The sequence below is a fragment of the Phlebotomus papatasi genome, chromosome 3, assembly GCF_024763615.1.
Source record: "Phlebotomus papatasi isolate M1 chromosome 3, Ppap_2.1, whole genome shotgun sequence".
NCBI classification, from domain to species: domain Eukaryota; kingdom Metazoa; phylum Arthropoda; class Insecta; order Diptera; family Psychodidae; genus Phlebotomus; species Phlebotomus papatasi.
The window spans coordinates 73,144,276-73,169,765 of NC_077224.1; the positions used below are offsets into that span (position 1 = coordinate 73,144,276).

General features: G+C 32.9%; 1 protein-coding gene across 2 annotated transcripts in view; it reads right to left on the reverse strand.

The window, feature by feature from the left end:
• Positions 1–25,490, reverse strand: part of LOC129807309 (uncharacterized) — a 352,121-nt gene that overhangs the window by 168,770 nt on the left and 157,861 nt on the right. For both annotated transcript variants that reach the window (XM_055856497.1, XM_055856496.1), the window contains exon 2: positions 16,898–16,933. The gene's annotated coding sequence lies outside the window, so the exon portion shown is untranslated. The remainder of the gene's footprint in view (positions 1–16,897; positions 16,934–25,490) is intronic.

A 25,490-nucleotide genomic window follows, 5' to 3' on the forward strand; every position in this document is an offset into this window, starting at 1 on the left:
ACTAAAGGTGTTCGAAGGCCAGAAAAATTACTGGTAGCCTAAACACGGTACATTTGAATCATAGAGCAAGTGCTTTATCATTTTACCCATTTAGGGCCCAACGGATTATGATAAACATCAATTTCTTTTGAAAATAGAAGAAAACACTCAATTTCAAAGGTACCTCATTTCAAAGGTGCCCAGTTCCACCTACGGCTTCGGAATTACCCATTGCGTGCTCATCACTTAGTCTAATGGAGACCAGCAACATTTGATCTTAAAGATTAGCTATTATAAGTACCCCTTAGAGTCATCACTCCAACAATTCCAATTTTATTGTTACCGTTGTTGGTTTAAAGTGGTCTTCGACGGAATGGTCTTCCTCCCTCCAATCCAAGTTCAACAATCGGACTTCGTTATGAAGATTTATAGAGAGAATTATTACAAATCCAGCTGAAGATCTTAAGAGATTTTTTATGCCTCAGTGGTCTTAAGGTACTTTTACTAGAACAATAACTAATATTAAATTAAAATATGGAATATTTCAAAAAGGGTCCCGGTCGAAATCCCGAATGCCAAAATCCCGAAAGCCAAAATCCCGAATGCCAAAATCCCGAAAGCCAAAATCCCGAACGCCAAAATCCAGAAAGCCAAAACCCTGCATGGGCCAAAATCCCGAATGCCATAATCCCGAATTCTTCAAAGTGTCACAAGTACTCCCACGATTGTACCCGGGCTTGCAGAAGGCAAAGGGAAATCTTCTGTGTCTTAGGAAATTATTGTAAACATTTTCCTCCATATAATTTCATTCCTTTCAGGATTTCGAAAATTCGGGATTTTGACGTTCGGTATTTTGGCTTTCGGGATTTTGGCTGCCACCGTTCAAAAGTACTACAAAAAATGGTTTATACAAAAGAATCGTCCCTAAATAACTAAACATATTTCCCATCTAGTTGTCAATACATACCGTGATGATAAAACGAGGCGTTTTTGGGCTGAAGTTATTCAACCACCCAATTTTCGACTTCTTCAAAATTGGCTGACTGTACCACAGTCTTAGCATATTCTTAGCAAGGCCCAACGGTCTTGCCTATTGCGCTACTGAGATCCCTCATTCTGATATGAATCGGTAATGAACCAATTCATAACCGATAACTAATTTTGACCCGGAATACACTTATATTACTCCTAATCGGTGGCTGTCAAAATCCCGAAAGCCAAAATCCCGAAAAGGCCGAAATCCCGAAAGCCAAAATCCCGAATGTTGAAAATCCTGAAAGGGATGAAATTATATGGGGGAAAATATTTAGAATAATTTTCCAAGACACAGAAGATTTCCCTTTGCCTCCAGAAAGCGCGGGTGCAATCGTGGGAGTAGCTATGAGACTTTTAAGTATTCTGGATTTTGGCTTTCGGGATTTTGGCCCTTTCGGGATTTTGGCTTTCGGGAGTTTGGCGTTCGAGATTTTGGCCCTTTCGGGATTTTGGCTTTCGTGATTTTGACCGGGACTCCTAATGTATCTCAGGAAATGTTACGAGTGATTTATAAATCGATTCAAATCGGTGGTGAACCAGTAATGTGTCGATTATGAACCAATAAGTAATTTTTGCCCGAAAATCATTTTTTTACTGTTAATAGGTATTGTATGGCATCTTTTGAGTGATTTATGAATCGGTTCAAATTCAAATCGATTTAGAACCGGTGAATGATGCGAAAGTACTTTTAAGGTATAGGATCTAACTCACGAGTGTGAGTACTCCGTAAAGCCGTAAAACCTGGGACACTTTGCCACCCCTTTTATTATAAAATGTCATTGATTTCCTAAAGACAGAGATGTAGGATATTCCTATTGTTGAAGAATATTATACATCAGTGCATTCTATGCATAAAGTTAATGAGCCCCCAGACTACATTTAAACAAAATTCATTCACTACAGAAGAACCTTTAGAAAGTCTGAATATTAAAAAAAAGAAAACCATTTTAATGATGAAATTTAACTTTCAAATTTTCAATATTTATGCACATTTTGGTTTCAACACAATACACAGACTGGTCTGTAGGGTGTTTTGGACAACAACACAGCAAATATATGAGGTTTGGTTTGTCTTTCCTAGCGGCTATGCAAATTTTACAATTTTCAAGTGAATTTTCCACTAGAGCATATTTTTAAATTATGTTTCCCTGTATTGTTCCACAAAAAAAACTGCTATCGCTAAAGAATGGAAACGGAAGGGTCAGGATGAAAGCCTTTCCTCATCCCCTCGATGAGAAATTCCACTAACGTGTGCAATAAATGCACCAAACTCGTGAAAATTTTCCTCTTTTTTGCATTTTCCAGTATTCATTTTTTCGTGCTTCGTCTTCAACTGTGAGATCCATGAGAAGAATAGCAATGCAGTGATGAATAGTTACTTTTTTTTCCTTGGAAAGTGCAATATTTTCTACCTTATTATCGTACCAAGTCATCGTCAGGTTGAATTGTAAATCACGTGAGCGTGAATTTTCTCCTTGAAGAAGACCATTTTAATCCTCTTAAAATTCACTAAGAATTTGCAGTTCTTAAAATCACAAAGAATTACGTGTCTATGATAGTGATATTAAATTCAGAATACAATATTATAAATTCTTTTTTTTATTTGTATTGCTTTTAGTGATTCGATTCAAAGATAAATTGTATTTGTCATCTGTTCTAATCTCCCCAAGAGTGTCTCAGCTAAAATAGAAAATTAAGCAGATTTCTTCATTATTTTGAAACTTTGTAAAGAGGTGGAAAAAGCATTCAATTAAAAATTAAGGAAAAATAAAAAATACGTATCCTTTATACGAATCTCAACTAAACTTTTTTAGTCTTTGCTATTCAACTGACAACTTTTTTGGAAAGCTCGGATTAAAAAAAAAACATTTCGAATATAGGGAAAAGTGAGGCACTTTTGAAATAGAACTTTCGTCTCTTATTTCAAAATGAATTTAAGCCCTAACATAATGTAAATGATATTCATAATTGGTTTATGGAGTTACATAATATTACAGTAAGGACCTAGTTTAGATCTAGTTCAAATAGGCCTTCATATTAATTTTTCTTCTACAGACCATTTAAAAGCCGATGTCGAAAAAATAAGAATTAAGAAATTCGAACTTCAAGTTTTTTGAAGATATTTTATTCCTCGAAAAGTAGGCAAACTGATCGCGGGACAAGGCTAACTGATGGACTTTTAACAATAGGGAAATCCGGAAGTCGTCGGGAAGAGACCATCACTCAGGGAAACACATCAACTATCTCCAGAGCTTTCGGCTTGGTCTTCAAGCCTTCATCAGTGGCTGGAGCAAAAAAAAGGAGCCGTTAGGAGATAGTTGATGTGTTTCCTTGAGTGATTGTCTCTTTCCGACGACTTCCGGATTGCCCTATTGGTGATTGCAATTAACGTCGGGCTTATTCCCACGATGGACTTTTATGTCGAAAGAGGAATTCGAATAGAAATGCCCTTCTTGAAATAAATATGATGAATTCTTTTAAGTTCGTTTAACTTCCTAAGGTCTTTATTATACCCATACAAATACAAGCATGATTTTAAAATACATTATTATACAATGTCTTGGAGACTTTTAGTAAACTTTAGAAGGAAAAAAATACTTTGGTATTGTTTTTAGACTAATTTTATTATTAAAAATGACATGAATCAAAATAATCCTTGACTTCGATTCTTTCATTCTCTATCATTTTGCAATCGTTTGTTTATTTCCTTTAGGATTCGATTATTTAATTAATTTTCATTGGATCATTACAAAATTGCATAAATTATCAGGAGTCTAGGGAATTTCACTTTTTATTCTTTAAACTCAAACCTCAAGAGTTTGTGAGAATTCAGCGTGAAATATGAGAGGAAGATTTCCAATACAAACTTTATTGATAACGTATATCTGATGCATTGAGCACAAAAGTTTCCTCTCAACTCACTCGAACGTTATGAAGAAACTTTGTATGAAATTTTATGCACACTAAAAATACCTTCAATCTCGAATTATCTATGCTGTAAGGAGTATGTGAATTGCATCATTTCAATACTTTGTGTCTTGCAAACTTTTATATAACCTATATAACTATTCAAATGACTCTGGAGAATTTTGAGTGAGTTTTATCACCAGACTGAACAAGAAGCACTAAAGATTAGAGACTTTAAGACTGCTTCTAAAAGAGTTTATTCCGAAATGGACCTCATTGTAAATACTATGCAGCGATAAATCTTAGAAAACTTTTTCGAAAGGTTTCTTCCTGAGACACATTTTCTCATCTCTCTGTTATAACTTATCTAACAGTGTCCTGGCTAAAATCAACAGTACCTTTAAATCCAGAAAAATTCCTGAACCTAAAAGAAGATTCGAACCCGGGACACTTACATCATAGAGCGAGTGCTCTACTACTTTACCCATTTAATACCCTAAATTAAATAATACAAAACCTTAAAGCAGAGAGATTTTATTCGCTGAAAATAGGCAAATTTCTGTTGAAAGTTCATTTCGAAACTTCTATTCAGAAATATACACTTTGAAAAATCCATTCTTAATAGTTCAGCTATCCCTTGCGCCATCTGCCATCGAATGCATAAACGAAAAGTTCAATAGAATTCTATGACATTTATGTACAATAACAACACTTGTATAATATGTTATTGAATTTTAGTTTAATATGCCTGTATCTAGCAATAATACAAAAAAAAAACAAATTTATTGTATTATGAAATTCCATAGTTAAATAAAATTACCATAAAAAAATGATAAAATGCCAGTAATTAAAAAATTCACCATACCTCAATTGAGTTTTATCCAGCAAAAGTGTAGGAACGCCTATAAAAAAAAACTTATGAAATTTTAATTGATTTATTTGGCAAATTTAAATTTCTCATTGAACTTTTTTCAGTTGCGCCAATTTTATTAATTCACTTGTAGAGCAAAATAAAAATTAAATTAAATTTCCGTGATTTCTAATTATGTTTTTCGATCACCTTTCTGTATGATAAATTTCTAGCTTTTTGTACATTCCATTGGGATTATTTCGGTGTTTTTGTACCAAGAACCACATTTCACTGTTTATTTGTTGTTTTTGGACTGATTTGCAATTTCAAGAGAAGCAGGTATTTTGAATTTTGTCTAAGGATTAGACGCGTCGATTGTGTTGTTGATAAACAGCCAAAAGCCGCAAGCACCTATCGAATTTTCTATGAGACACGCTTTGATATTAATACATGCAGAATTTCATCTGTCTGTACAACCATCATCTATCAGCAAATATTGTATAATCCCTGCATTTCCCTTAATATTGAAGACTTGCTGATTGAAGTCACGATATACCTCTACGTATTTTCCAAAATAATTCACAGACATCCAAATGACGGCAATAAACAAGCTTTTGATGTTCAACCCAATATTTGTGTTGACAAACGTGTTTTTCCAAATTGAGATGGCTTATGGCTATTGAACTTCAAAAATTCTTTAACATTAATACTTTGCAGCTTAATTGTACTGAGAATTTGGTATCTGGGGTAATAATTTGATTTCAAAATAACTATGAAATAATTTTCAAACATATTGACTATTTTAATAAATATCACAGTTACTTTGAAAATTCGCAAATTGCTGAATGCAATAAATATTAAAATCTTTTTTCGGAAATTCTTCGAAACAGACCACGTAATTTCCAATCGTATTTTTATAATAAATTCACAAACAGTTTCTCAAATAACACGAATGTTGTTTTAAATTCAATTATTTAAATTCAATAGAAAATTATGCAGAATATCAAGAGCTCCGCAAAAAATTTTAAAAATTGTGTCTGAATTTTTATACTTCTAGTTTTTTTTTTTTGGCAATTAGGTTTAAAGGATATTAAACATAATATTGAATAAAACCATTGATGAATTTTTTGAAAGATAATTCGGTAAATAATTTTTCTTCACGCAAGACTTTCTCAGACTAATTTCTTAATAAGATAATATTTATCAATAGCATTTAAAAAAAAAAATAATAATTATAGAATGTATAAAGATTTTAAAAATTCAATTCAATTCAATTTTCTATTTATTTAAAAATACTTAGGACATGCTGTCATCTGAACAAAGATTGGCCCTATACAAAAAGTTAGGACGAGACGTTGATGGAGGCCACATAACTCAAGATAAGCCATCTCATACACTCCCTTGGAAAAGCATTATAGAGAATGACACCTTGCTCAATAATATTGTAGAGCGTATGGCCCATTCGACAGTTGTTAACCCAGTCGACGACCAAACACACCAATCCTAATCCTTCTTTCCTATGACACACCAAACACATCATCCCTAGGCGGGTGCTGAAGGCTGTTATAATGAAATGAAACCACCGATATTTTCGGAGTCCCTGGTATGTCTTGAACATATCTGCTGAAGAAACTTATAGTCTGTCATTCCAGGTTTCTGAAATATCTTAAGGTAGAAGTTCTTAAGAAATAGGTAAAATTATTTTATGAAACTTACTTTTTCTCAGTAAAGGTATATCGTAAGTTTTTGGTGGTAAAAAATTATTTGAAATGGAGAATTTAAGACAATATTCCTCCATATAATTCTTCATTTTCTTCCCTATCTTAATTTTCATTGCATTTGTCCAGATTTTTCTCAAATATCCTCAAATGTCCTTTAATTCCCTTAAAAATATTAAAAGTTTTGTATCCTTTACAGAAATAATTTCCTTAAAAAAGGTGCTAGAGTTGCTAAGGAACATAGGGCTATCAAAAGAATTTTAATAAAAGGTTTGAGGTTATAATGGTTTTATTATAAAATATTTTTACTCTGAACTTGTTATTCAAAGTTTTTTAATAGCATAATCTTTTAAGACCCTGCAACCTTAAGAGGACTTAAATCTTTTTTTTCAAGGAGAATATTTCTACATAAGAAACATTTCCCTACACAAACACGAATTTGAAGAATATTCAAAGATTTATGAGAAAGATCTGGAAAATTGCAGGGACAATGAAGAGATAAAGACATGGTTTGCTCTAGAAAAATCTTCTTTGAACCCTTCTTTACAAATTGTTATTTAAAATGACTAACATAAGATAAACCGTTATTGTATAAAAAATAATTCGTAACATTTCTTAAACGTATGTTTTATGCTCTAGTGCTTTTCCTACATAGGGGAAAGTGCTCTCCCTTCGAACGTTCATGCCTTCGAACACTGTGATTTTTTTTTGTTTCTCACCAAATTATCATGGAATTATTAACAATTGATGATAAGCCAACTAATATTTAATAGAAATGTATAAGTCTCTTAGGAAAACTAAAAGAAAATTCACATTATTCGAAGGCATGAACGTTCGAAGGGAGAGTACTTTCCCCTACTTCTGGAGTTGGTCCTGGGACAAAAGTTGTTAGCTTTGCCATTACCTATTCGATGGCATAGGGGAAAGTACTCCGCCTTCGAACATTCATGCCGTCGAATAATGTGATTTTTTTTTACTTTTCCTAGGAGACTTAGAGGAAACTGGGGCACCACCAAACACGGAGTACAACCAAACACTGCGATTTTTTATCAGATATTCGACTTCAGAGGATAAGACCTATAGGAATTTATAGACACTATAGGGATGCTTGTCCACTGAAGGAATGGTCGAGATAGTCCAAGTAGTTTAGAAATAAAAATTAGTGTTTGGTGGTGCCCCAGTTTTCCCTACACATTTCTATTAAATATTAGTTAGCTAATTATCAATTATATTATAATAATTGTATGATAATTAAGTAAAATCTCTAAGAAAAACTAAAAGAAAATTCACATTATTCGAAGGCATGAACGTTCGAAGGGAGAGTACTTTCCCGTAAGTCTCGTTTTTGGCGACAGGTTAGTCCATTTTGCCCATTCTCTTTTTCGTTTTATGTTTTAGCTCTTTGGCAAATTAATTTCATTAAAAACCACCATGAATCCTAACTTCTTTAAAGAAATATAGGGGCAACTGGGGCAATAGTAACATGGGGTAGTTATAAACGATAGATAATAGACTTCAGAGAACGACACTTAGTGTATTCATAGATAATACAGGGATCCTTTTTCACTAAAGAAATGGTCGACATCATTCCAAGTAGTGGAGACATGAAAATAAGTGTTTACAACTACTTCATGTTTACTACTGCCACAGTTTTCCCTATTGGCAGCCTATAACTCTCTTCTATAAAAAAAATCGTAAACTCACGATGCATAAAGAATTTTAAATTTAATCAAAATTTCCTGCAGTAAATAAATATAGATGGAAGTGAATATAACGAAGTGTGAATTCATGTGGAAAAAATCTCAATTAAACATATTGGAAAGATCTAGCAAGGGATGCAAAAAAATCCTCAATGGACATGCAACGGCAGAAAAAAGACCATTTGGAGTTGTAGGAGAGCACAGAGATAGAACAAAAATATTTATTTGTTTATTTACATATTCTATATTTGTCCGAGTTGTTTTTCACTTCCGTCCTTTACATTTTTCCACATCAATATGTTGTTTTTCTTTTATTTGTGCTTTTGCTCTTTTTTTTGTGTGTGCGTGAGAGTAAATAGAAAAGTTGGTGTGAAAAAATGTATAATTTTATACAACATGATACATAATCCTGATATTATTTACGGATTTTTCATGAATTTTAAATATTATTTAATTTTTAAGTGTCTTGACGTTTTTTTATTGAAAATATTATCAATAGAAATTTTTACATTTTTTAGATAAATGTACATTAAATTATTTGCAAAATTGGAAAATGTTATTTAATTCCTATAATCAAAGTCACAAAATAACCACAAATCCACCCAAATATCTGTACATGACAAATCCTTTGTAATAACTTTATTAAATTTTCTATTGCATTGCTTTTGAATTATTTAGCAACATAATCACCTTTATTTCCTTTTAGTCAATTTTGTCCAACACACAGCCACCAAATAATTCTAGTGGGAATTTTGTAAAATCAATCCCTATAAATTGTTTAATTTTTGCCTTAAAGCTCCCCAGGATAGGCCTCCAATCGCGATGGGGATTGTTAATGTCTTTCAGTGGGTATACTATTCGTATTTGGGCTGATGGAGGGGTGATTGTACAGAAGAAGAAAAAAAAAAGAGTGAGCCCAATAGAACAAACAAAAATATTGTTTTTTCACACGAATGGAAAACTAAAAGTTTTGTTTACATGCCAGCTCTCTTTTACATATTTGTGTTATGAATAATTTATCGTTCTTCACCATACTCGTGATCTTGCTACATTTGGCCGTGTCGTGAAAATTGGCGTTTTTCCCGCACCTAGGCACAAATTTTTTTTCCTCGGTCCAACTCCAAAGCCAGGAAGTGGCTGGGCAAAAAAAAATTGTTCGAATTGTGCTTTCTGCGAAAATTCATTGATTTTCCATTTCAGAGGTTGGTTCACTCCATTCAATTAATTGACATTTGGGGCTAGTTTGGGTCCTTTCCCTTCGAATGTGAAAAATTTGGGCTGGAAAGAAGGTCAATGAAAGGGTCTTCTGGTCTCAGTCTTCTTTAGCTGAAAGTTATTTCATGAGAGTTGGGGAATAGTGATTGATATTTTAAAGTTAGCTCCCTTGCTTAAAATAGAACACATTTCTGCCGGGGATTTCCATAAAATATGTCCACAAGTCAATTTCTGAAAAAAATTTGAGAAATAACATTTCAATGGAGACATTTAGTTTTATATTTTATTGAATGTGAACATTAACTTTTATTTTAAGGTGCAACATTCTAAAACATTTAAAGTTTCCCAGAATATCGATTGAAGCGTTAAAATCGGATACCCAATAGGATCATTACAAAAAACAAAATGACAAAATATAGGGTTATTATACCAAATTTCGGGATGGTTGCATGTAAGCGCCAATGTCATAAGTTTGAAACGTATAATATCAAACTTAAGTTATTTAAAAAGTTGATTGGAACATTAGATAGTTTATCGTCCTTGTTATTTTCTAAAATCATTTTTAACATATTTTAAAATGAATAAAAATTTTGACAAAGCTTTGGGTAATATTTCGGCCACCTTGATTCTCATAATTCCTTGCCCTTCCGGGATTCTTCCAAAATCCCTTTAACATCATCTCGATCGTCGAAACTACATTTTTTTTTGTTTTTTATTTGCGTTATATATTCCCAAAGATACGAAAAAATTGAAAATGCATGGAAATTTGAGGAACGAAAAGAATGGACGGAATTGCAAGCTGGCCGAAATTTGATACAGTTACCCTATTTTGTTGCAATTTTAAAAATTCAATTACTTTGTAGTTAGGGTTGTAATTCCTTAAACTAAATATTGATTTAATAATGCGTATCGTACTGTGCGAAAATTATTTATTTATTTATCATTTTTGCCATTTTAGAAATGGTTCTTGGTCATAATAAGCCGATGGGCTTTAGACCTACAAAATGAGTAAGGGAAGGAAAACAAATAAGAGAGAAATATTGATTTGATTATTTACAAAGTTTATTGAATTGGTATAAAAATTTTATATAGGGAGAGGAGGGGCTAATTTGAGTTGTGGGTAGGGCTACATTGTTTTACGAGGAAATTGATTTTTAACATGCTGTAATTAAGATAGATAAAACAATTGGGTAATTATAAAGATCAGTTTCATTTAGAAATAGACGAGAAAAGCCATATATCAAAATATCAATTCAATATATCCCCACAGTTCAAAGTAACCCCACCTCCCCTTATCGAGAAAAATAAGTATTGCAGAATTTACTATCTTCTGTTGGAAGCCTCAGTTAAAAGCCTAAAAAAAATCTACAAAAAATAGAAATATCATCCCATAAAAGAACATTTAAATTTAGATTAAAAGATCAGAGATTGTAAAATCTATGTTCTCACGGCGAGTACAAGAACTAGAGTAAGGGCAGAATTGACAGTAAAATGATTACCGTATTTCGTTAATTTACGCATTTTCATTGCAATTCTTGCACAAATTCTCGATTACCGTATTACCTTATCTCATACTCGGTGGCACTAGGTGAAAATAATATAACAAATTTGAAGTAATAAAACGAAAATAAGATAAACGGTGAGCAAAGAAAACTGTACGATTAATTTCTTGTACAGTTTTTTTTTTTTGCTCACCGTTTATCGAATTTTCGTTTTATTTCGTTTTAAAAATTTGCGTAAGAATTGCAATGAAAATACGTAAATTAACGAAATACGGTGAGACTACGGCGAGTATTTAATTGTCAATGTGATTCTGCCCTAATTTTCATCCGATTGAATTGAAATTTTCAAGTCAGCTGCTTAGATAGATTCTTTAGAGAAGTACATAGGATAATTGGGAAATATTAATTTTTGCAATTTTGGCAAAAAAAATCAGCAAAAAGAAACCATCAATTTTACGCGTTCTCCTGAATATATACGAATTTATTCGATTATACGATTTACGAGTATTTTGTAAGTCTCTTTCGATGTTGACGAAATATTTTGTGTGTAGAGAGATACTATGGGACTCTCAGCACATATTGTATTTATGAAAGTAACAGTATTTAAAAACAGAATCGACCTTTTCAAAAAATACCCACTCCCTTTTTAAAAATTGTATAATTAATAATTAATTTTATTATACAAAATCCTTGCTAAAGAAATAGTAAAGTCTGTTCAGGTAAAATGCAATGTAAGATGTAACTCAGATTGTTTCATCTGCTAACGTATGATAAGTTGTCAGTTGCTCTACAAATACCTAACTGCTCAAGAAGTACTTAAAATGTTAGCTGAGTGACTAAATAAAGAACATTTAAAAGTAGCTTTTTAAATCGGTCTCATATGACTTTAATTGGGGTTCTAGCTCATTTTTAATTATATTTTTATAGTTATGAAAAATCTTTGAAGTGCTTGAAATAAAGCCAATGCACCATAATTTTAAACTTTCAACTTGGAACTTAAAATCCTGCGCTTATAAAATATTAAAACTTTCAGGATATGAGTGTTGTCCTGTACGCTGACAGAGAAGCAAGTGAAAGAGGGTTTTATAACATATCCTTGAATGTCTATATATTTACCTTGAAATATTTCTGTATTGACTGTTGTTTTATCCAAGAATTTTTAATTAATTCAACTTTTTCAAGCTCAGTGATACAAGTTTTCATAGAAAATATATCTCTTCTGAAATGGCTATAATCCCATTCAGAGACAAACACATTCGTAGAGTATGTGGATTATTGGACTGGCTGAATTTACAAGCGAAGCACACAATTAATGCCACAGCATAGTATACTAAAGACAATTTCTGGCTCGATGGCACAGAAAAAAAGTCCAATAGTCACAACGGACTAAATGAGATTTTTGCTCATTTGTGTCCATTATGCTACAGAATCCCTCGACATTTAATTGTAAATATTGCACAGTTGGTGATATTGCACTGAAATATCCGGCAGGACGCTTTTTTGTATAATTTCTATTAATAGAAATTCATAATTTTTCAGAGTGAAGAGACTAAAAAGGGTCCCTTTTTGCGTCAACAGGAAAATACTGCGTCAATGTGTGACGTAAATCCCGGTGTTTTGTATTTCACAAACATCCCACAAAAAATTTAATTAATCAAAAAAATTGTAAATCCTTCAAGCAAGATACTCTATACGCCTCTCAAATGGACTATGTAGAAATTTTTAGGATAATATCAGGAATAATATGAATATGGCCGGAAAGTACTCGTAAATCAAACAGAAGGATAATCTTCGCTTGAATCTATGGAGATAATCCGTATTAATAATTCCTTCATTTTCGTTTATAAAATATATTGCGATACCTCATAACCTATGGAATAGTATTTTGGTAATAATTTGGCATTCTGAAGCTTAGAGCGTTTGATGTCGATTGACGTTTGTCATTGTTTATCCGAAATTCTACAGTTTTTTTTTTTATCCATGATTTATACTTACAGATCAAAAACAGTTTAAGATAGCAACTTGGAGATCTTATGTGTCTTAAGTCAACCTCCTTTCCCATAAGTCTCGAGCTTTACAATATTAACATGTTATTTTTCATTATTTACTCATTCTACCCCTTCCTTTCAATTCATTTTTTATACTGTTATACTGTGTTATACTGTTATAAAGTGTTATACTTAAGCCTTATTTTCTGCAGTAAAAATTTCTTTGTTTTTTATTTCAGTTACAATAGCAAGAATTGACGGAAACACTAGACCTTTCTTGACTTTCGCAATTTTATTCTTTACGACGTTTCGAGGATGAATGTCCTCTTCATCAGGTATCGAATTTTGTTGGGAAAATCACGTACAGGCGGGAAATGGTTACACTTTTTTGGACTTGGATCACAGATTGCACTTTGAAGTTCACCATTCGACTGATCGACACAGTCTGTGATCCAAGTCCAAAAAAGTGTAACCATTTCCCGCCTGTACGTGATTTTCCCAACAAAATTCGATACCTGATGAAGAGGACATTCATCCTCGAAACGTCGTAAAGAATAAAATTGCGAAAGTGAAGAAAGGTCTAGTGTTTCCGTCAATTCTTGCTACACCCCATCGGACCGAAATTCTTCACTTCAGTTACAATTTTAAAAATAGATTTTGAAAATAAACCTTTGTGAATATAACTCTTACGGAAAATTGAAAAAAAAACTGTGCTTAAAGATAGACCATATACTTCGAAGTCTAAAAATAATATTTTTATTATACACTTTAATTTGGAATTAGTGTTATAAGTTGGACAATTCGCCGGTACAAGTTGGACATGGCTTTTTTCTTGATAAATACAGTACAAAATTTGTTTCTAAGCACAAGAAACCAAATTATAAAACTAAAGCATTAAAAATATACAAATAAAAATGAAGTACTAAATTTATCAAGACGAAAAGCCCTGTCCAAATTGTACCATTGTCCAACTTGTACCACTGTCCAACTTGTACCACTTTACCCTAGTGTTTGCCTGCTGCTTTTTTATAAACTCAACTATAAACTTTGACTCATCCAATGCTAATCTAACCGGAAGAAAGTTAGTAATCTGACTCATTATTTAGTAATTATAAGCCGTTTTGTAATACTACAGATAGGAGCAACAATGTAAATGATGCTATTTCAATAAAAATGGTAAGGAAAAATCATTCTACTAAAGATTTTTTAGTACATTACTATTCTTGTGTTTTTTCACATATTTCTTGTTTTGGTTCCTGTCACGACTGATTGTTGGTTTTAGAACACGATAGAACACGAAAGAAAAATCCATTATGCAGAATCACATGAGAGAAATTATATACTAAAACTAAAAAATCTTTAGTGTGGAAAAATTTTTCATTTATTAGAACTTTACTATTTTTTGAAATAGGTTTTTTTAGAACTTTACTGTTCCCAAATACTTCCGCATTATCGATTTTTGTTTGTTGTTAGAGGGCGCCACTGGCTACCCTCAAAAGTACCATGTCAATGGCCGTCATTGAACATTCTATCTCCAATCTTATTTGCATAAGACGATCAGACGCTTATTATTCTCACATTTTTCATTTTATTAGTTGAAGGAGTTGAAGTGCATATCTTAATAAATTCTCTAAAACTTAGTACATTATAATGTTTGGTTTGGACCTGGCCACCTCATACACCCCTCGGCGAGAACGTAGGATAATTATTACTAATAATTCCTCTTCTTTCTGAAGGTACTAAACCACAACATTTGTGTTGGTTCCTGTCTCAACTGTTTTCACCAGTCCTCACCGTGTTCTAAAATCACCAAACAGTCGTGACAGAAACCAGTACAAAAGCAAGTTTGGAAGCACTTATGAACAGCAAAGTTCGAAAAAAAACATGTTTATTTTTCAATGGAATAGGACTTTAAAAGAAGGTTTCGAATAGCAGAAATTTCATCCAACTCGATTTTTCATTATTCAATTTACCTACGGCCAATTTCAGGAAATGGGAGGTGTAAAACCCACTATTTACTATCACCATGGATCGGACTCGTTAAGGAACATAAGAAATAATTGAGTGATCCGAAGTTTCCGTCATCCGAAGATTTAAAATTTGCTTTACACCAATCATCTGTTTTATTTGTAATATTAAGGAGCCATGAAGATACTGCATTGAAAGTCTGCAAAATTTGTTATTAACGTTATGAAATATCTACACTGAGAAAAAAAAGGGGGTGCGATTAACTTTTTTCTTCATAACTTTAACACTTTTTGGGTGTAAAAATATATCAACATTTTTTAATGTAGATTTTACACCTTTTTAAGGGTAAAATTAACATAAAAAAGGGCAAGTTTAACCCCTAATACACCTAAAAAGCATAATATTTACACCGATTTCGGATCAAAACTGCAGAGTGAAATAAACATTTCCGGAATGTTATTTTAACTTTTTCGGATGTCTCTCACTCAGTCAGTGTAGCTTCTTGCTAGACTTGTACTAAAAATCAACTACACCGGTATATTTTTTAATGTTTAAAAATTAGTGCACAAATATCATAGATCAATTATATACAATATTATTTTCCCGTTGTCATGATACAATTTGTTAAATTTGCTAAATTGTATTTTGTCAAAAACAGTCTGAGTTTTAGCACTTAACTTTGTGATTTTTTATCCATGAAATTAAAAATTTAGTACAATATTGAAAAATGTTCTTTATTATCAATTATAGTTTTTGATATAATATATTGTCATTCTATGAAGAAAATTCGATTTTTGTTATAAATTGATTTAGTACATGTACTAAATTTTTATTTCAATATTCATGCTTTGTGTATATTTTTTAGTATTGTGATAATTAATTTGTAATCTATACCAAGTTCTCTTGATTTTCCCATGGACTCTAATAAAAGCTTATACTAATTTTACTTTTAAGTGGTATGCAATATAATAGCATTAGGGGAAAGTACTCTCCCTTCGAACGTTCATGCCTTCGAATAATGTGAATTTTCTTTTATTTTTCCTAAAGAACTTACACATTTCTAATAAATACTAGTTAGCTTATCATCAATATTGATAATTACATAATATTTATGTGTAAGTTTCTTAGGAAAAATAAGGGAAAATCATATTATGCGAAGGCATGAGCGTTCGAAAAGAAAGTACTTTCCCCTACTTCACACTCCTCTCAAGTTGGTGATACTGCGGAATTGAAAGTTGAGCAATGTGACAAAGATGTAAAATGTTTCTCTCCTCATTTGCAGCATATTTGGTCGCCATATCTTAGAAATTAATTCATTCGGAAATTGAGTGAAAATTTAGTTACACTTTGGGTTATGTCGTCTGTGGCAGCGATAATAAATTTCTTGGAGACTTACAGCATTATTGCAGAGCTATGGGTCTGGGGTTTTTCCATCTTATACAACTCTTGTCGCATGAGTTTTCCTTCTTCCTGCTGAAGGGGCAAGAAATGGAAGGAGAGTGTCTTAAGTATAACTTAATCCGGACTGTCTAGTGGTTTCTAATCCTACCTCCCCACACGAAAATAATACACCAAGTGGGATGCTCTTTCCCAAATTAATGAAACTCTCTCTTCTAGAGCATGCTTCCGCATGATGCTCTCCTCCGCACTTCACGCAATATTCTGGCCACTTTTCTTGTGACACAACTAATAATGGGCAAGAGACAGCAATAAAGAGACATTTTCCAATCCTAATGCCCATGTAATAAATGCTAAGGCGAATTTTTCCCACACCTGCCCTTCCTTTCTGCAGTACGTGTGTCAGGACCAATCGGTAGGATTCCATATCCTCCCACAAGCTCTTGTTAAGCTCACCCAGGGAAAATGGCAGGAAAAAAAGGGGAGAACGAAAAAACCTTCCGCTCAACACGAGGGACACGTGTTCGGAGCTTTTGGGGGAGAAATTGCATTAGACGGCAACTTTAGGACATAAGAACACTTTCAGCACATTTGCCTGGATGGAAGGCGAATTAACGTAACAAAAATATCCACTGACCTTTTAGAATGTAGACAAAACACCAGGGATCCAATTCTGCAAAGAAACAAGAAAAGGATGGTTCAGTCAAAACACTTTACAAAGAAAAAGTTATTCTTAGCAGTTTCGTGAAAGCTTTTCTATGCCTGGATTTTTTTATTCCTTTCAACTTCAGTCAATTGTTGAAAATTTTTAACTGACAACGTGAATGATGATGATGCATTTATGCAATGAATTACCAATGGAAGAAATCATTTCCAATTTTCGTCAGTTCCTGAATTGATTTTCCACAAGAACTACTAAGAGAATTGCAATATTGCAAACACAGAAATATAAGCAGATATAGCTTAAAATCTACCCTTATAGCAATTTATGAATAAAGTAGAGACTTAAGGCGTCTACACATTGTGAGCAATTTTCGTCAAAAATTGCGTTTTTGACAGAAATTTGACGTTTCCCCCTACAACGCTGCAGGGAATTTCCTTCAAAAAAGCAATTTTTGACAAAATTGCTTTTTAACCCCCAAGGCGGTCCATCAGCTCTATATATCTAGGGTTCTGTATGCCTGAGGTATACACACAGGGCCGTTTCTATACTGTGGCAGGCCAGCCTTGGCTGGATCAGTTGCAGTGAATGTGTATTTGTATCGACAGATCTCTTTAAGCCGAACTTGTTTCTGTACCAGCCTTTCTTGTTTAGGCGGTTCATTGTCAATGCATTAGGCATTACTTTTTCACCCATTCACTGGACTAATTCGTTACGGCTGCTGAAAAATCTGTAGCTGCCGAGTTTCGAACACGAGATCTCACAGTCATAGAGACACTACTCTAGCAACTCATCCACTGAGGCTCGAGGGTTAAGGGTAGGCGGGGCTACATTGAAAATACATTTTTTTTTCTCATATTTATAAAGGACGCTGGACCTAGCTACATAAAATAGCTACACTGAGAAAAAAGAGGGTACGATTAACTTTTTTTCCTCATAACTTTAACACTTTTTAGGTGTAAAAATATATCAACATTTTTTCATGTTAATTTTACACATATTTAAGGGTAAAATTAACATGAAAAGGGTAACTTCAACTCCCAATACACCTAAAAAGGGTAATATTTACACCGATTTTGGATCAGTACTGCAGGGTAAAATTAACATTTCCGGAATGTTATTTTAACTTTTTCGGATTTTTCTCAGTGTGCATAAAGATGTTTTGCTACAGAAAGCAGAATCACAAGGGGTGATTAATATGACGAAACCCTTATTAGTTGAATGACAAACGTTCATTCAAATCGATTTGCAAAACTTCTAAAATCGGAAGTCTTTATTAGTAAAAGAAATGGGAAAGCCTCCCGGCACTGAGGATTGCTCGAAATCATGAGACAGAGCTATCGGTTAGTTATCTCTTCTCATGATTTTTGAATTCGGATTCAAGCGAATTAGTCGAAAATGAACCCGCCGAAGTGGTTGAACTTTCACCTTCAAAAAGTCAAAATAGTGAATTATTTGGTCAGAGGTACGTTTGGACGAAATGATCATCAGGACCTCATCTAAAACATATCCGAAAATCATTGAAAAATCTTGGTCCAACTTTGAGAAAAATCATAAAACTTGGTTTTGAACAGGGAAGTGGGATAGAGGACAGAGGAAAAACATAATAGCCACATGGGGGGGGGGGGGGTCATTGAAGATCGTAAGTTTATATCTCTTACCATTTGACCTCTGGCACGAAAACAACATACAATCAGTAAAAAGATAATTTCAGAGCTAAATATTTCAATTATAGGTACCAAAGCGAATGTTTACCAATTAGGATTCATGCAGTCGCGTTGGGAGAAATTTCAAAACTTTTCTAAAAATTGTAATTCAAGCAAATCGATTGAAAAATGAGCCCAGCAATGTGGTTGAACTTTGACCTTCAAAAATTAAACATGGCAAATTTTCCGGTAGTAGGTTTATATAGACGAAATGTTCGCCTAGGCCACCTCTAAAACATATCCGAAAATCATTAAAAAAGCTTGAGTTATTTTCAGGAAAATAAAAAAAATACAGTTTTGAAGGGGTTAGAGTGAAGATAATGTTTTTTCATTGGGTCACTGAAGACCGGAAGTTCATATATTTTATCGTTTAAACTCCAAATCGGTGATAAATTGTAAAAAGTCGAATTCTATACTGCTCTCTTGAATTCGAGCAGTAAAATGGTAATGCGTGGCCTTTCATAGAATTAAGAATATGTTAAAATTCGGATTAGGATTATATTCCAAATACTTTAAGAAATTTGGCACAAGCTGTACATAAAAGTTGATGTGAAGTAGTTTTAAAACACTATGGAAATTTTCTTTTGCAAAGACAAGATAAGCGGATATTATGCGATATCATTTAGATCATATTTCTTTATTTGTTTCCATTAACATTAAGTTTTATGAATTAAAGTGTAATCATTATTAACATTTTCGTTTTGTATTATTTTAATAGAAAACTCAATTCAATTAAAATAAAGTAGAATTGAAATAAAATGATATAATAATTTTTCTGGGGAATTAAAAAATACACTCTCATTTGACAAACAGAAAAACCATTTCATATTGTTAATTACCCTTTATGGTATTGTAAGGGATTTTATAGAATTTTGCATTATGTATAGCAAAACATTAAATTTTATAAGTGAAATATGATAAAATATTAAATTCTAGTTAGTAAAATGATAGAATTTTTGCTAAATTTTGTGGAATTTATATAAAATAAATAATACCTAATGCCCTTACTTACGGTTTATGTCGAGAAACGGACTTTGTGGGAAATTAATGGGAATGTAATCTGATCATTATTTTGATTATAATTACATAAAGTCGTCTCTCGGCTTAAGTCCAGGGGGTGACATTAGCTCTGAAAAATGCGACCGGTTTTAGTGTAAACTTTTTCCTGTTTTTGTACATATTTCATGAGATATCTCCAAACCTACGCAGGTTGCCAATTTGGGGTTTTCGGTTGCCTCTTCGTTATTAAATTGGCTTTTATTTTGTATAAGTATTTTTTGCTAATTCGTTCTACAATGACAGAAAACAGCTAATAAACTCAAAAATTTTTTCGGCACGCTAGAAACATATAGGAAATGTCATGCCCCTGGCTTAAGTCTAGGCATGTGCAGCGCACAAGATTGTTGCAATTAGAATAAAACTCTATTTCTCTTTTACCAAAACTACAATAAAAAATTTAATGATTTTAATATTTCAAATCGAGCACAGTATCAAATTAATTTTAAAAAATTAAATAGACCCAAAATTACCTTTATTTTTAAATAAAGTCTTAGATGAAGTTTTTTAACTAAAGACATACTTTTCTCCTTCATAACTATTTAAGACTAACTGCATAAGTTAAAATTTTGTGTTGATATATCACATACATAAATCTTCCTTCGAATTGTTTTCCAATTTACGTCAATTTTGTACCCATTTTCAGCAGAATCGCGCTTTCACCCCCCAAAAAAAAGTCAGTGTGGATATTTTAAGAGTCAATTTCGTGTGAGTTATTGCTTGGTCAGAAAAATTTTTCCATATTCAGAGTGGTTGACACCTCAAGAGTTGCTCTCCACTGAACCAAAAGTAGTGATGTTTTTGTTTGGCGGAAAAAAACGAGGCGAAAATAGTGAGAGGTCATAATTCGTCCATTTCCTTCTCGTTCTTTTTCCGCGTGTCACATCGTTACAGGCTGGAGCATAAAAGCTATTTGTGTTCCATAAAGTCATCTTCATGTGATACGAAAAATATTCACTGTTGCACAAGGGAACTAAGAGATGAATTCAGTCTACCGATGAATTCATTGCCGACACATAGGAATATTCTTATAATGGTCCATTACATTCATGAATCATGCAGCAGACGAGGAAGATGCATCTTCTCGTCGAGCGAGCAAAGAATTTATTGTTGACATTTTTATGCTGCTGCATATTTATTTCTCTACCCATATCACTATTTTTCACCCATCAATTGTCCTCTTCACCTTTCACACTATACTCCCTTTTCTACCAGTTAAGCGCATTTTAGAACATATTTTCCAGGAAAAGAATCATATTCGTCTGGAGTATAAAATTTACAGATTTCTTATTTATTTGTTATAAACAGCTTGCAAATTATCTGAAAATTCAAAAATATTTAAATTTATTTTTGATATTTCTCTATTATTGTTGAAGTAATATCTACCAATTGAAAGACTTACGATAAGAAAAATTTTGGGAATGTATTTTTGATTAGTTTACAGACTCTTAACCAAAATTAAAAAAATATATATAATAGATCATAGATTAAAACCTTTTTCTAACGAAGGAATTAAATAAGTAACGACGCAACGGTTAAAGAACAGCATATTTTCTAGATTTTTTTAAAAATTTTTTTCAATTTTTTTAAAATTTAATTTAGATTCATAAGCACATATTGCAAGTAAAATATTCAAGATATATTTTCTGAAATTTTCATTCAAAGATTTTAAGTATTTAGCAATTGGAATTTGATTTTCAGAGACCTTTCTTGAAAAAAAAAACTTTCTTTGTTACGATTCGGTAGAGTAACTTGACCTGAAATAAAAAAGCAAAATATTCCCTATAAAGTAGACAAGTTGAATTTGAAATTGGGATTTTTTATACCAAAAATTACCATTTTCGGTTTCCTTCACACTATATTTTTTTCTTAAATTTTCACATGTTATTTGAAAAAAACCTTTAATTTTTTCTTATTTTAATACTTAGTCGATATCTCTTACCGTTTGACCTCTAGCTCGAGAACAAATTTAAGGTTAAGTAAAAAAAATTTCCGAAAAAATCAGCACTTAACCGGTTCATTACCGATGATGACCGATATATCCGGGTTCAGAATTTCAATACCTTTCCAAAAAATCCAAATTTTTACCAAATCGGTTGAAAAATGGGCCCTCCAAAGTAGTTAATTTTTGATCTTCAATAATTCAAAATGGCGAATTTTCCGGTCATAGGTATGTTTGGGCGAAATGTTCGTTTGGATTACCTATGAAACATATCCGAAAATAATTGAAAAAGCTTGGGCCAATTTTGAAAAAAACCGAAAAAACATGGTTTTGCTGGGGATAGAGGGGTGTGGGGGGGGAAACGTCGAGAGATATTGTTTTTCATTGGGGGTCATCTAAGACTGGAAGTCGATATCTCTTACTGTTTAAGCTCCAGAACAGTGAAAAGTTGAAAAAGACAATTATATAACTGCTCTCTATTTGAGTTCGAGCAGTAATAATTTTACAAAACTAGCAATTTCGTGAACCATCGATACCAGAGATTATACAGCTGATTATTTTGTTAAGCAAAATTTATACAAAATAATCAATCGGTATTATAGCAATCTATATTAAATTACTTTTATATTTACAATAATATTACCTAATGATCTGGCTCTTTTTAAATATGGAGGTTAAGAAATTAAATTTTAGTAAATAAAACTTTTCTCTTAACCCTCATTGTCATGCGCAAAAAAAAAAATTAACATACTTATACCGTAGATGTGGGTAACTTTGGCTTCTGGTCGTAACTTTGCTTCTCTATTGTTCGTAAACTATTACTTAAGCATGGTCTTCAGCGATCTGATCTAACCATATCAAATCGGTGACAAAACATTCTTAAGTGCTATAGAATTAAAGAAAAGCTTACGAACAATAAGAGGACAAAATCACACCGAAAGCCAAAATCACCCGAACTTAGGCCCCTGACAGACCTGGGGATTAGCCGAGACACGGCTTAGTGTAATTATATTCTAAATAATGGTTAAACCACATTTCTATCATTTTCCTCTAAGCCGTCTCTCGGCTGAAGTCGTAAGTGGGTTCAGCCTTCGCATATACTCTGGTTTCGAACACTTTATATTTTTCCTTTATTTTTTTAATGAATCAGATCTAATTTTTAAAAAAAATATGTGACTTAATATTCTAATATACTTAAATACTTCTAATATACTTAAAGATCATATTCGTTAAAGGAATATGGGAGTAATATGAAGTGTTCGAAGCCAGGCCAGAGTAAATGCGAAGCCTGAATGCCTTCCCCTAGGGGAAAATACTCTCCCTTCGAACGTTCATGCTTTCGAATAATGTGAATTTTCTTTTAGTTTTCCTAAGAGACTTACACATTTCTATTAAATATTAGTTGGCTTATCATCAATTGTTAATAATTCCATGATAATTTACTGTAAATCTCTTACGAAAAACAAAACAAATTTAGATTATTCGAATGCATAAACCAGGGGGGTGACATTAGCTCTAAAAAATGCGACCAGTTTTAATGTAAATTTTTTCCCGTTTTCGTATACATTTCACGAGATATCTCCGAAACTACGTAGGTTGCCAATTTGGGGTTTTCGGTTGCCTCTTCGTTATTAAATTGGCTTTTATTTTGTATTTGTACTTTTTGCTAATTCATTTCACAATAACAGAAAACACCGAATAAACTCCAAAGTTTTTTCGTTACGCTAGAAACAAATGGGACACATAGGAAACGTCATGCCCCTCTGGCATAAACGTTCGAAGGGAGACCACTTTCCCCTACTGATTCTAATAATATCTATTTATCTACCTAATTATTTATAATTTCATTATAGCGAATTTAAAAAAAATTAATGAATCCTCCCATACATATACTAACAATTTTTTAAACATAAAATTTTAATGTCCAATTTAATGGCAGAATAAGAAAGAATTAAGTCAAAAGATTTCCAATTCTCAAACTCAAAGTCAGAGCAATAACATAATATCCTTTGTTTTTTCAAATTATTGTAACCCGTCCAAGGCTCAACCGGTAGGAGATATCGACTTTCGATATTCGGTGGTCTCCCATCATAAACTTACATTCCCTAGAATTACTGTGCGCCTTGTCACTAGAATATGCTAAATAGGATTAAGTAAGCGCAAAAGATCCATCTAAAAATTCGGGGATCAAATTTTTCAAAATCTAAAATCATTTTTGCAAAATCCTTTTGTAACGAAAACAAGAAAAAAATATATTATTTATTTGTGAAATCGAGTGAATACAACTGCAACAACAAGAGGCAGTAGGGTGTGAAGTTTTCCATCCATTTTATTTTCACTACATTCCCACGTAGATTTGTAGACGTTGAGTGTGAAGAAATTTGTATATTTATGAGCCAAAATGTGAAAATGTCAAATTGGAAAGCGGAAAACATATTTTCCACCGACCAATGCTGAAGTGATGGAAGATGGGTGAGCATCTCTAAAGCTTTTGTGATAAATGTCCTCATATCTTCTACTTTTCCTCAATCCCCAACATATGAGAGCTTTTCCTGATGGAGGAAAAAAAAGTCCATTGGAAGTGCCGGGGTTCAATGGTACAGAGTCTTTGGAAGGGAAATTATTCATGGACGTCCAGGGAAAAATATCCAAGGAGAACTCTTTATTTAGGGGGTGTGGATGTTCAATAGCACAATGACATTCACTTCACTTTGAATTTCTTTTCGCTTTTTCCCCAGACATTTTCCCGCCTCGTGCCAACGAGGGAAATCACAGAGAATAAACAGAAAGAAAAGCGACGCATGATCCCTACAATGACGATGGATTACCAGGCTGGAATTGTTGGGGATTGAGACAATGGTGTGGGAAGATCAGCCTTAATAGTCTGACATTTTTCACTGCTAAAGAAATTGTTGGTTGAAGCGAATTTTTTGCCCATCCTGCTCTTTTTTTGCGGTATCCCATCGATTTCCTGGAGTAGTTTTGGGGCTAAAATGGGAAAAATCAGGGGGTTAATAGTCTCTCAATAAATCTCCACATTATTGCTTTCTAAGTAGAAACAAATTTTCCTTATCGAATGGTAGCCAATTACTAAATTCAAATATGCAAATTCGAAGTTGCAGAAACGGAAATTTTTACATCAATGCAAATTTCAGTAAAACCCTTAAAAAATTCATATATTTTCCCCGTGGTGATGTTTTTCAGGAAAATTTTGCTTATGTGAGCGCTTTCATTTTCTCAAAGGTGGCATTTTCCATGGATCCTTCGCCTCAATCATATTTAATATTTTTCTTCCAAAGGGGGTGATGTACTGTGAAGGGTGGTATCCAGGGCAAAAAGAGCATATATACATTTATCTGTTGGCAATTTATCCCCCATTCGCGCCACACCAATATAAGAGAAAAAAAACACCCCATTCTAACCGGAAAAATAACTCATCTCAACCCTTTCCAGAGACATCAATTGAGAGACTTTCTTATCATCATTCTCTGGCCACTTTTGTGCTCTTCCTCCGGGAGTATAGAAATTGCCTACGAGCTGAATAGATCACAGAAATATTCCGACGAAGAGATTTTTCTTCCATTTCACCTTATTTCACTCATACTCTGTAATATGGTACATTTCTCCTTTCATAGCCCTATCGTTTGGGATTCTTCACCCCTTCGTGATTGCCCTGAAATTTATTGTGAGATTGTGTACATTTCTGGTGCGTGTCAGACTAAAACTGATGATTAATTACGCGTAATAAATTCTTTTGAGATACATTGGATCCGTTACTACGCTATATTTAAAGGAAGTCATATCCAAAACCAGTTGGAACTGGGTTAGACTTGTCAGGAAATCCAAGACCTTTCCAATAAACCCA